Here is a 12,096-nt window from a genome sequence, read left to right as displayed (position 1 = left end):
GTAGTCTCATGCATGTTGACCTGGTATGCAACGTGCACATCTCCAAAATGCCTCCACAGTAACATGCAGCTGTATGAACAAAGTATTTTTCTATTCTATTCTACAGGGCACAGAAAAGGGAGTACCGGAGAGCCGAACGGAAATGGCGCAAGTCAAAGCTCCAGGTTCATTATGAGACTTACAAAGAAAAGCTATGTGTGTTCAACCAGACTTTGCGTAGAACAAGGGAGAGTTATTTTTCTGAAATCATCAAAAACTGCAGTAACAACTCTCGTGTCCTGTTTGCTACAGTAAACAGATTAACAAACCCTCCAGTTTCACTGCCTTTAGAACTCATTTCTACATCCAAGTGTAATGAGTTTGCAACATTCTTTAATGACAAAGTTCAAGGCATTAAAAATGCAATAATTTCCACAACACTAATAACTACTCTGCAGCCAGCTAGACACCTAGAGCTGACACATTTCACACCTGTTACTGACAAAACAGTCGAAGAGACCATCTGCAGTCTGAGTTCATCAACGTGCTGCCTTGATGAGTTGCCCACTAGATTCCTAAAGTCTGTGCTGAGCAGTTTGTTACCACAACTCGTTCATCTAGTCAACATCTCACTCCAGACTGGAACATTTCCAAAGGCCTTAAAAACTGCTGTCATTAAGCCTCTTCTAAAGAAGAGCAATCTTGATGCCACAGTACTGAACAACTACCGGCCCATATCAAACCTGCCATTCTTAGGCAAAGTCCTAGAAAAAGTTGTATACCAACAGCTTAGTGACTTTCTCCTGTCTAACAATGCTTTTGATACTTTCCAATCAGGCTTTAGGCCCCACCACAGCACTGAGACAGCTCTGATCAAGGTGACAAATGACATCCGCCTGAACACAGATGCAAGTAGAGTCTCAGTCTTAGTTCTGCTGGACCTGAGTGCTGCCTTTGACACAGTTGCCCATGCGATCTTATTACAGAGGTTAGAAGACTGGGTGGGAATCTCTGGTCGTGCTTTAAACTGGTTCAAGTCCCATCTGGAGGACAGGAAATATTTTGTTGAAATTGGTAACTGTGTCTCAGACCAAATGGCTATGACCTGTGGGGTTCCCCAGGGGTCAATCCTGGGACCCGTATTGTTCAATCTGTACATGCTTCCACTAGGCCAGCTAATACGCAGCTATAATGTATCCTACCACAACTATGCAGATGACACTCAGATCTACGTGTCACTGACGGCAGGAGAACACGGGCCTGTAGATGCACTGTGTCGCTGCATCGAACAGATCAGTGTGTGGATGCAAAACAATTTCCTCCAGCTAAACTCAGACAAAACTGAAATCATTGTCTGTGGCCCACAGAAACAAAGAGAAAGTGTTATCAGTCACCTTGAGACTCTCTCTCTAAAACCTAACTATCAAGTTAGAAATCTCGGGGTAATATTGGACTCAGACCTGAACTTTAACAGCCACATTAAATCTGTAACATCAGCAGCTTTTTACCATCTAAAAAACATTGCCAGAATCAAAGGAATAGTGTCTAAAGCAGACTTAGAGAGACTGATCCATGCGTTTGTCTCCAGCAGGTTAGACTGCTGTAACGGCCTGCTCACTGGGCTCTAAACGGGCTGTAAGACAGCTGCAGTACATCCAGAACGCTGCTGCTCGAGTCCTGACTAGAACCAGGAAATACGACCATATTAGTCCAGTGCTCAGGTCTCTGCACTGGCTTCCTGTCGCTCAGAGAATAGACTTTAAAACGGCTCTGCTTGTGTACAAGTCTCTTCATGGTCAAGCGCCAAAGTACATCTCTGACATGTTAGAGCCATATGAACCAACTGGGGCTCTGAGAGCCTCAGGGAGGGGTCTCCTGCTGGTGCCCAGACAATGTGAGGCTGCGTTTCAGTTTTATGCGCCTAAAATCTGGAACAGTGTTCCAGAAGATGTGAGACAGGCCTCAACTCTGACAATGTTCAAATCCAGGCTGAAAACAGTTCCATTTAGCTGTGCATATGACACCTGAAAGTATTTTATCTGCACTCTTCACTTTTTAATTAATTAATGATTATTTTAATGGGTTTTTATTATATTATTTTTATTTTATTTTTATTTTTTATTTCTTTTTAATGATTTTATTGCCTTCTTGTGATTTTATGTAGCTGTAAAGCACTTTGAATTGCCCTGTGTATGAATTGTGCTGTATAATTAAAATTGCCTTGCCTTGCCTTACACACTAACACCCACAATCTGGCAGGAACCCATCAAACATGTTTCACAGAGTGCCAAATCTTTCCAAGTTAAGACTGATTCTGACTGAACACTCGGTCGTGTAAATCTCGTTTCAAATCGGCACGCGTCAGTTTGACCTCAGTGCCCGTGTCACTGTGTCAGTGCACAGGGTCACTCTCCTGGAAGCAGCCATTTCTCGCTGTGCGAATGTGCTTTTAAAGCCGAAACCGTGCAAAACCCTGAAGGCCTAACACGAGCAACATCGCTCTCACGCCGCAGTTTTCAGGTGAATTCTGCCAAAGACGGAGACATTACTTATTTTACTCGTTGTTCCTGAAGGGGTGCACAATATTAAGAGGTACAAAACCAGAGAGATATGCAGGTTGCCATGGTGACGCTACAAATGCATGCTGTCTAACCTCTCCTACTGCTTTAATAATGCAGAAAAAGAAAAGGGAGGGAGTAATAGGTTTATACAAAAAAAAAGGTTTTTAAAAAGAATTTTAGCCATTTAAAGATTTGCTAAAGAATTATTGAACGATTTTTTTTTTAAAGAAATAAAGAAGACGGAACAGACCGAATGCCCTTTGAGGCTGATAAAGACCAGAACAAATGTATCTTCTACTGTCTCCTGCATGATGAGTTTATCAGGCGCTCGTCTCTGCCCGCCGCAGATTGTTGTGTAACTGCTGATATGAGGGAGTACACGAGATCTGAGACTCTGTCAGCAGAATCACACCAAACGAGCAGATAAGATGAGGAACTTCACCCTATTGAGCATGAAAAGAGGTCATACTGGCTCAAACTGTGCAGAACAATCTGTTTTATTTTTACTTTAAGCATCTTCTTTGTTTCTATACACTGGAAAGATAACACCTCCAAAAATAAGTAAAAAAAACAACAAATAAAAGAAGTTTTTGCTTATTTCAAGCAAAATGGAACTAGTGAAAATCGACTATTCAAGATTTCTTGAAATAAGATGTGATATTTAGGACTTTTGAGATAAAAGTGATCTTGAAATCAGCTTAAAAACCTCTTCAAATGAAAAAAAAAGCTTGTTTCATGTGAGATATGACTCAAAACAAGATTTTTTCAAGACTTTTTCATTTAACAAGATATTCCAGATGTATTGTCTTCAAACAAGTCCCTATATCTGGCTGAAATAGTACTTGTTAGGCAATTGTGTCTTATATTAAGTGTAATGAGATATTTTGACTAGAAATGAGACAGATATACTTGGTAAGACAGTGTACGTGTTCCAGTGAGGTTACGTTAAACACTACAGAGAAGTCTTTGCATGTTTCTGTGCACTTGTGAAAAAAGTATTTTGGTAGTTTAGTCACGCTAAAGTCACACCAGTTTCCCTCTGTTTGGAAAATATTCACATATTCATCATTTGATGCTGGCAACACACTAAATAAACAAAAAGGAAAAGGTTTGTAGAACACACAAGTAATAACGTTCTGGAAGATTTTACAATGACAGGTGAGGGTGTCAGTATCGGGTATAAAAGGAGCGTCCACCAAAGATTTAGTCTTTCTAAAGAAAGACAAACTCCATCAGATGATCATCAATAAGTTCAGCAAATGTTTCTCAGAGTCAGACTGTAAAGAACTTTTTTCTTTCAGCATTTACAGAGCAGAATATTCTGAAAAGATTCAGGGAATCTAGGGAGAAACCTCAGTGTGGAAAGGCTGAGGACAGAAACCTCTGCTGGATGAGCTGGGAGCACTCAGGCAGCACTGCATGAGAAACCGTCATCACGCCCCCATGATCCATACAGCCAAAAAAATCAAAGTCTTACCAAGTATATTTGTCTCATTTCTAGTCAAAATATCTAATTACACTTAATATAAGACACAACTGCCTAACAAGTACTATTTCAGCCAGATATAGGGACTTGTTTGGAGACAATACATCTGGAATATCTTGTTAAATGAAAAAGTCTTGAAAACAAATAGTTTTGAGTCACATATCATATGAAACAAGCTTTTTTTTTTTTACATTTGAAGAGGTTTTTAAGCTAATTTCAAGATCACTTTTAACTCAAAAGTCCTAAATATCACATTTTATTTCAAGAAATCTTGACAAGTCGATTTTCACTAGTTCCATTGGCAGATTTTTTTGCTTATTTCAAGCAAAAACATCTTGTATTTGTTGTTTTTCTTACTTTTTTTTGGAGGGGCATTTTTTCCACGGCCGCATCCAGAAATGTGAGCTGAAGCTGCACCGCACCAGCAGGAAGCCATATATCAGCTCTGTGCAGGAACACGGCCCAGTTCTGTGGACACCAGCTCGTCTCAGATGGACAGAAAGACAGTGGACACGTGTTCTGTGGGCAGATGAGTCCACGTTTCAGCTGCTTCTGGGACAAACTGCTGAGAAAGAGCATCCAGGCTGTGATCAGAGAAAGGTTTAAAGCCAGCGTCTGTATGAAGGTGTGGGGGGGGCATCAGGGTCCATGGCAGGGAGGGCTTCATCTGTGTGAAGGTGTGGGGGGGCATCAGGGTCCATGGCAGGGAGGGCTTCATCTGTGTGAAGGTGTGGGGGGGCATCAGGGTCCATGGCAGGGAGGGCTTTATCTGTGTGAAGGTGTGGGGGGGCATCAGGGTCCATGGCAGGGAGGGCTTCATCTGTGTGAAGGTGTGGGGGGGCATCAGGATCCATGGCAGGGAGGGCTTCATCTGTGTGAAGGTGTGGGGGGGCATCAGGGTCCATGGCAGGGAGGGCTTCATCTGTGTGAAGGTGTGGGGGGGCATCAGGGTCCATGGCAGGGAGGGCTTCATCTGTGTGAAGGTGTGGGGGGCATCAGGGTCCATGGCAGGGAGGGCTTCATCTGTGTGAAGGTGTGGGGGGGCATCAGGGTCCATGGCAGGGAGGGCTTCATCTGTGTGAAGGTGTGGGGGGGCATCAGGGTCCATGGCAGGGAGGGCTTCATCTGTGTGAAGGTGTGGGGGGGCATCAGGGTCCATGGCAGGGAGGGCTTCATCTGTGTGAAGGTGTGGGGGGGCATCAGGGTCCATGGCAGGGAGGGCTTCATCTGTGTGAAGGTGTGGGGGGGCATCAGGGTCCATGGCAGGGAGGGCTTCATCTGTGTGAAGGTGTGGGGGGCCATCAGGGTCCACATCTGTCCACATCTGTCCACATCTGTCCACATCTGTCTCCTGCTGAACATGTACGGAGCATCATGAAGAGGAGAACCAGAACAACAACAACCAGGGACTGTTGAGCAGCTGAAATCTGGGATTCAGCACGAATGGACCCAGATTCCTCTGAGCGTTCCTCTGAGTTCCCAAAGCGTTAAAGGAAGCTGCTGGAACAGGATGGGAAACAGGACTCTGTGACACCTTCTTTTTTTAGTGTATTGCCAAATAAAATACTTCATTTGTTTGTATTTTCTTAAATGCAATGAAAGTTTTACTGCATAACTTTTCCTGTGACGGGGGTTTATACGTTTAGAAAAGAAGATAATCTGCTTTATAAAAAAATAAACTATTTTCTATGAACTGAGGGCACACTGGAAAAAATGCCCCTCCAAAAATAAGTAAGAAAAACAACAAATAAAAGACGTTTTTGCTTGAAATAAGCAAAAACAATCTGCCAATGGAACTAGTGAAAATCGGCTTGTCAAGATTTCTTGAAATAAGATGTGATATTTAGGACTTTTGAGATAAAAGTGATCTTGAAATTAGCTTAAAAACCTCTTCAAATGTCAAAAAAAGCTTGTTTCATATGATATGTGACTCAAAACTATTTGTTTTCAAGACTTTTTCATTTAACAAGATATTCCAGATGTATTGTCTTCCAACAACTCCCTATATCTGGCTGAAATAGTACTTGTTAGGCAGTTGTGTCTGATATTAAGTGTAATGAGATCTTTGACTAAAATTGAGACAAATATACTTGGTAAGACTTTGATTTTTTTTCCAGTGCAAACATTAGCCTAAAGTACCAAACAAATGAAATCATCTGCTATCTTATAAATGTACATCAGAGTCAGAGCAGGAAACACGTCATGAGGAACTTTTGTCTCTGTGTGTACGACTCGCAGCTCAAACAGAGCGGACTTTGTATCTTTCTTGTCACGGTTTCAGGCATCAAGGTTCAGCCACCACAGTGATAGTTGTCATCTTTTCATGTCACCTCGTCGAGTTGGAAGCGATTGCATCCTGATTAGCCATGATTAAGTCATCCTCTGGAGCTATAAAAGCCTCCGGCTGTCTGACAGCAGGCACCATCAGGTCCAAGAACCCCAGGAGTTAAGGTATGTCTTGCTCTGCTGCTTCTGCTGCTGCTTCTGCTGCTTCTGCTGCTTCTGCTGCTGCTTCTGCTGCTTCTGCTGCTTCTGCTGCTGCTTCTGCTGCTTCTGCTGCTTCTGCTGCTTCTGCTGCTTCTGCTGCTTCTGCTGCTCTGCTGCTTCTGCTGCTTCTGCTGCTGCTTCTGCTGCTTCTGCTGCTTCTGCTGCTCTGCTGCTTCTGCTGCTTCTGCTGCTTCTGCTGCTTCTGCTACTTCTGCTGCTTCTGCTGCTTCTGCTGCTCTGCTGCTTCTGCTGCTCTGCTGCTTCTGCTGCTCTGCTGCTTCTGCTGCTTCTGCTGCTCTGCTGCTTCTGCTGCTTCTGCTGCTCTGCTGCTTCTGCTGCTTCTGCTGCTTCTGCTGCTCTGCTGCTTCTGCTGCTTCTGCTGCTCTGCTGCTTCTGCTGCTTCTGCTGCTCTGCTGCTTCTGCTGCTCTGCTGCTTCTGCTGCTCTGCTGCTTCTGCTGCTTCTACTGCTGCTGCTTCTGCTGCTTCTGCTGCTTCTGCTGCTTCTGCTGCTGCTTCTGCTGCTTCTGCTGCTGCTACTGCTGCTGCTTCTGCTGCTTCTGCTGCTGCTTCTGCTGCTTCTGCTGCTGCTACTGCTGCTACTGCTGCTGCTTCTGCTGCTTCTGCTGCTCTGCTGCTTCTGCTGCTCTGCTGCTCTGCTGCTTCTGCTGCTTCTGCTGCTTCTGCTGCTGTGTTTCTCATGTTTTTTGTAGGACTATAGACTAGAATGTATCACTTGTATGGTTAAAAGATCAGAAACATGTTTGTCTTGACTCTGATCATTTCACTGATCCTTTTAAACTCTCTTTAGGTCGGTCTAACCCATCTGCAGTCATGAAATTCTCCCTTGTCGCCGCTCTTCTTGTTGTGCTGGCTGTGTCCCACGGTAAGGCCTTTTTACCTTTATTTACCTTTATTAGATTAAATGCTGAATACTTTTCTAACACTGCATCTGAGGAATATCGAAACATGTCTGCACATTCAGAAAAGTGCCCTCTGTTTATAATATCTGTTGATAACACTTGAGAACAGATGTCACGGGATTGAAATGCGAGCTGAGAATGGGCGTCAGTGTTCCTGAGGACTGCTTTCAGTCTCCGTTTTACCGCTCATGCATTTAAATAAAGAGGGTTGAACGTGCGTTTTCAGGCTCTGCACTGGAAAAAATGAAAGTCTTACCAAGTATATTTGTCTCATTTCTAGTCAAAATATCTGCCTAACAAGTACCATTTCAGCCAGATATGGGGACTTTTTTGAAGACAATACATCTGGAATATCTTGTTAAATGAAAAAGTCTTGAAAACAAATTGTTTTGAGTCACATATCATATGAAACATGCTTTTTTTGACATTTGAAGAGGATTTTAAGCTAATTTCAAGATCACTTTTATCTCAAAAGTCCCAAATATCACATCTTATTTCAAGAAATCTTGACAAGCCGATTTGCACTAGTTCCATTGGCAGATTTTTTTTGCTTATTTCAAGCAAAAACATCTTGTATTTGTTGTTTTTTTTAACTTATTTTTGGAGGGGCATTTTTTCCAGTATGAGGTCTCTGTTTTACAGCTCATACAGTTAAATAAAAAGGGTTGTTGCGTGCGTTTTCAGACTCTGAGGCCCTGTCGCTGGTGAAGCGTGACGCCCCGGCCGATGTGGATAAGATCACCCAGCTCATCAAAGAAATGTCGGCCAGCGTCAAAACCGCAACTCAGGAGATGGTGGACAAGATTAAGGCTCTGGAGATGACCAACACTGCCCAGTAAGTAGCAACCATCAGACCATTTTACCTCAAGCCTGGTTACATTGCATCAGGACAAAAACTCCAGGAACGTCATTAAAAAAGAAGCTTTCACGGTTCATTTGCTCTCAGTGTGACTCTCAATGGGAAAGTTAAAGAAAGACCAGTCGCCACTTTGCACTTTTGACTGTATTCTTTTATTTTTTAACACAGTTTATAAAAGAAAAATGGAACAATTAGACAAGATATTGCATTGAAACAAACAAGTCACATCATCTAAGAAACGTCTGTGTGACGGTTAAGCTTTACTGCATCTTTGGGTGATTAAATCAGCTGTTTTTTTATATAAAATACATCACATTTTTATCACTTTATCGTCACAGGACTTACATGGAGGACAGCAAGGCCAAGATCCAGCCTCTGGTTGACAGGGTGAAGGTTGAGGCCTCCAAGCTGCAGGAGCAGGTCCAGCCCTACATCTCCAACATCGAGGAGCAGATCAAGCCCCTGACCGAGAACCTCAGCGAGCAGGTCAAGCCCCTGAGCGACAACTTTCACGCTCAGGTCAAGCCTCTCACCGACATGATGGAGAAGCTCTTCCAGCAGGTGGTGGACCAGTCCAAGGCCCTGATGCCCCCCCAGTAAAGCCCCCCTCCTGTTGCTTTGCTCAGGCCATGCTGCACTGATATCTGTCGGTCACACTCCTCTAAGTTATTTGGGATGTTGAAATTTTGTCATTAAAGGGGTTGGAAAAGTCATCAGTTTGAGTTGCTTTTTATTTTATTTGCAGAATTATTTAAAGAGAGGCCAAAGGTCGAGTGAGAAAAGCTGACATAAAGATTAACTGTACCACAATCTGATCTGCGCGCTGCGCTGGAAGTCAATATCCGCCTTCCCTCCAACCTTTAGGGTCATGGATTTCCCATCATTCACGGTTCAATATCCTGAAGTAGGCTGTCAGATGCCTCTGGGTGATGATGAGATTTACTCAAATTAACAGATATTAGACTTCAGAATAACAATTCATCTGATAAACAATCAAAATGAAAACTCACGCCTTATTTCACCTGAAAAAAACCACATTTATATGTTTAATATGTTGAGCCGACACAGCTTCAGTCCATCGGCGTGTCGGAACAATTCCAAACGTCTACAACAAGCATCTGCAGGAGTAAAACCGACTTTAAAAAAGAAGATATTATTATTTAGCATGACTCAAAAAAGGCTTCCTGTTGAAACTGCAGTGATAGGTTGAGAATAATGCCCTCATGTTCAGTCATTTACCAACAAAACAGAAGTTCTTACCAGTAAAAGTCTGCATTTTCATTTTCAACCATTTTCAGTGAAACAATCAGTCAAAACGGTTCATTCAATGACCAAACAGCCAATTCTCCTCTTAAAAAAGTACAATATAATTGGTATTTTGCGTATATATTACAAATATAGATGATCTTTTGTCATCTTTGATCATTTGATGCAGAGTTATGAACCAAAAGTGCTGCTTCTCAGGGAGAATTTCATCAAGTCAAGCCTCCACTGCTCAGCTCCTCCTTCAGGGAACATGAAGGACTTGACTTTTATTCAAAATGACTGCTTTCTTACGCAGCTATCCAAAGGGAAATCAGAGTATTCAGATTTTTTACACGCTCGGCTTAAGGCTCGTGTCTCAAAGCAGGGAGGGAGACAATGACTTGTTGTCAGTTTAAACACAAAACAACAAAATCACTAGTCTTCCACACTGCGATGGACTCAAAATGCTTTTCTAACCCAAATAAAGGTGGATCAAACTTACCTGAAGCTCACGTAGATGTCGTTCTCCTCCAGCCCGATCGTGACATTTCTGTCGTCGAGCTCTGCACTGGAAAAAATAAGTAAAAAAACAACAAATAAAAGATGTTTTTGCTTGAAATAAGCAAAAAAATCTGCCAATGGAACTAGTGAAAATCAGCTTAACAAGATTTCTTGAAATAAGATGTGATATTTAGGACTTTTGAGTTAAAAGTGATCTTGAAATTAGCTTAAAAACCTCTTCAAATGAAAAAAAAAGCTTGTTTCGTGTGAAATATGACTCAAAACAATTTGTTTTCAAGACTTTTTCACTCAACAAGATATTCCAGATGCATTGTATTAAAACAAGTCCCTATATCTGGCTGAAATGGTACTTGTTAGGCAGTTGTGTCTTATATTATACTCAATGAGACAAATATACTTGGTAAGATTTAGATTTTTTCCAGTGTGAGCCAGACAATCTGTTGGAGCGAGTCTTGAGAACTTTACAGAAAACCTTGGTGGTTTTCCTTCACAGCAAAGTTTGCTCGGCGCCCTCAGACCTCCCGCCTCGAAGGCCGCGGCCTCACAGCAGAACTGGCAGAGCCGCGTGGCCTTCTCCTTGTGCTCAAAGAGATTAAAACGAGTCAGCTGGCAGCCTTAGTACAAAGTGCTCGAAGCAGACGAGCCACTTCCACTCTGAAACCAAGAATCATAAATTCATCATCTTGCTTCCGCCACATTCTTTCTTTTCATATGTTTGTGAATGATGGTAATATTCCCCAGAACCTGTAGTTTCTCTGTCCTCCGTGGTACCGAGGACTTGAAGCGGGGCCAAGGGTCATCGTCAGGGGGTTATCGGCTGGAACAGAGCGTGCAATGGAAGGCTCGGTGTGGCTGCTGACAGCCCTGCACACATGGAAGTGAGAGCTGACGAGCCGACGTTCAGTCACCACACCGAGGTCCGTGTGGGTTCGATTCAGCCGCCAGTCATCAATAAGAGGGCGATAAATCCCTCACACTTTTATTCTTTCTCTGCATTTCTGATGTAGTTTTTACTGGTTTGATGCTGATAAAAAACCCAAACATATTTATTTCCTTTCTTTGGACGCTTGTTTGGGCAAAACAAGATACCAAAACATAATTTTGTAGCCCATACAATTAACTGCCAGTCAGGGAAATAATCTGCAGATCAATGCACAAAGAAAAGATAATTGCGTGCAGCCCTGCAGCAGCGAGGAATACACGGACGAAAAAAACACAATTTAACAAGAATTTATAGCCGTTTTGGCGGATTTTTGTATCGATTAACAATTTCTAAATTTCCTGAAACAGAGAATCAATGCAAAGCCGCACAGATGAACTATTCTTGCATTTTTTTCTGAAAGCGACCGCATTAATTCGACATCTCTTCTGGACGCACTTGGTGCACCAAGGAAGCATTTTTATGCCTTCCGCCATCATCAATAATTTAACACAAAGGAAAATGTCGTAGACGTCTGAAGTCAGCTTTTGAGACATAAAGTCAATCGTTTCTCGTTGGCGCTTTGCCATTTTGTAAATGCTCTGGGCACGTAATGCACTGAGGGAAACACGTGGAAAACAGAATATACTGCCCCGTTAGAAGCTTTAAGTCACATTTACCGTGTTCCAATGACACGTCAGCCCCCATATATCATAAACTAATAACATACAGAGAGTAAGATAAAGCTCCTGGCAGCATGATTACTGTCACTTATAATCAGCGTCGCCTGCAGGTGCGTGAACTTATTCAAATCTAGCATGAATTTAAGCACAAAAAGTTACACAATTGAGCGGAAATCTGGGCTTTACACTTTACAATCACACGTCACACTTGACAGCTCATCAGGCAACAGTGCTGCCGTCTCACCAGAACCCCTGCGAGTGTGTGTGTGTGTGTGTGTGTGTGAATGAAACCTAATGTGCAAGACTCTGAGTGTGTGTTTTTTTAAATATTTGCTTGTATTTGTGTGCAGATCTACAGCCTGGTGCCGGTCTTAAGTGTTCATGTTGGTAGATTCGTGCCTATTTGTGTGTGTTTTAAATGCTTTTCATGGATA

This window comes from Odontesthes bonariensis, chromosome 5 (genome assembly GCF_027942865.1).
Source record: "Odontesthes bonariensis isolate fOdoBon6 chromosome 5, fOdoBon6.hap1, whole genome shotgun sequence".
Lineage (NCBI taxonomy): Eukaryota > Metazoa > Chordata > Actinopteri > Atheriniformes > Atherinopsidae > Odontesthes > Odontesthes bonariensis.
This window is presented reverse-complemented; position numbering follows the sequence as displayed.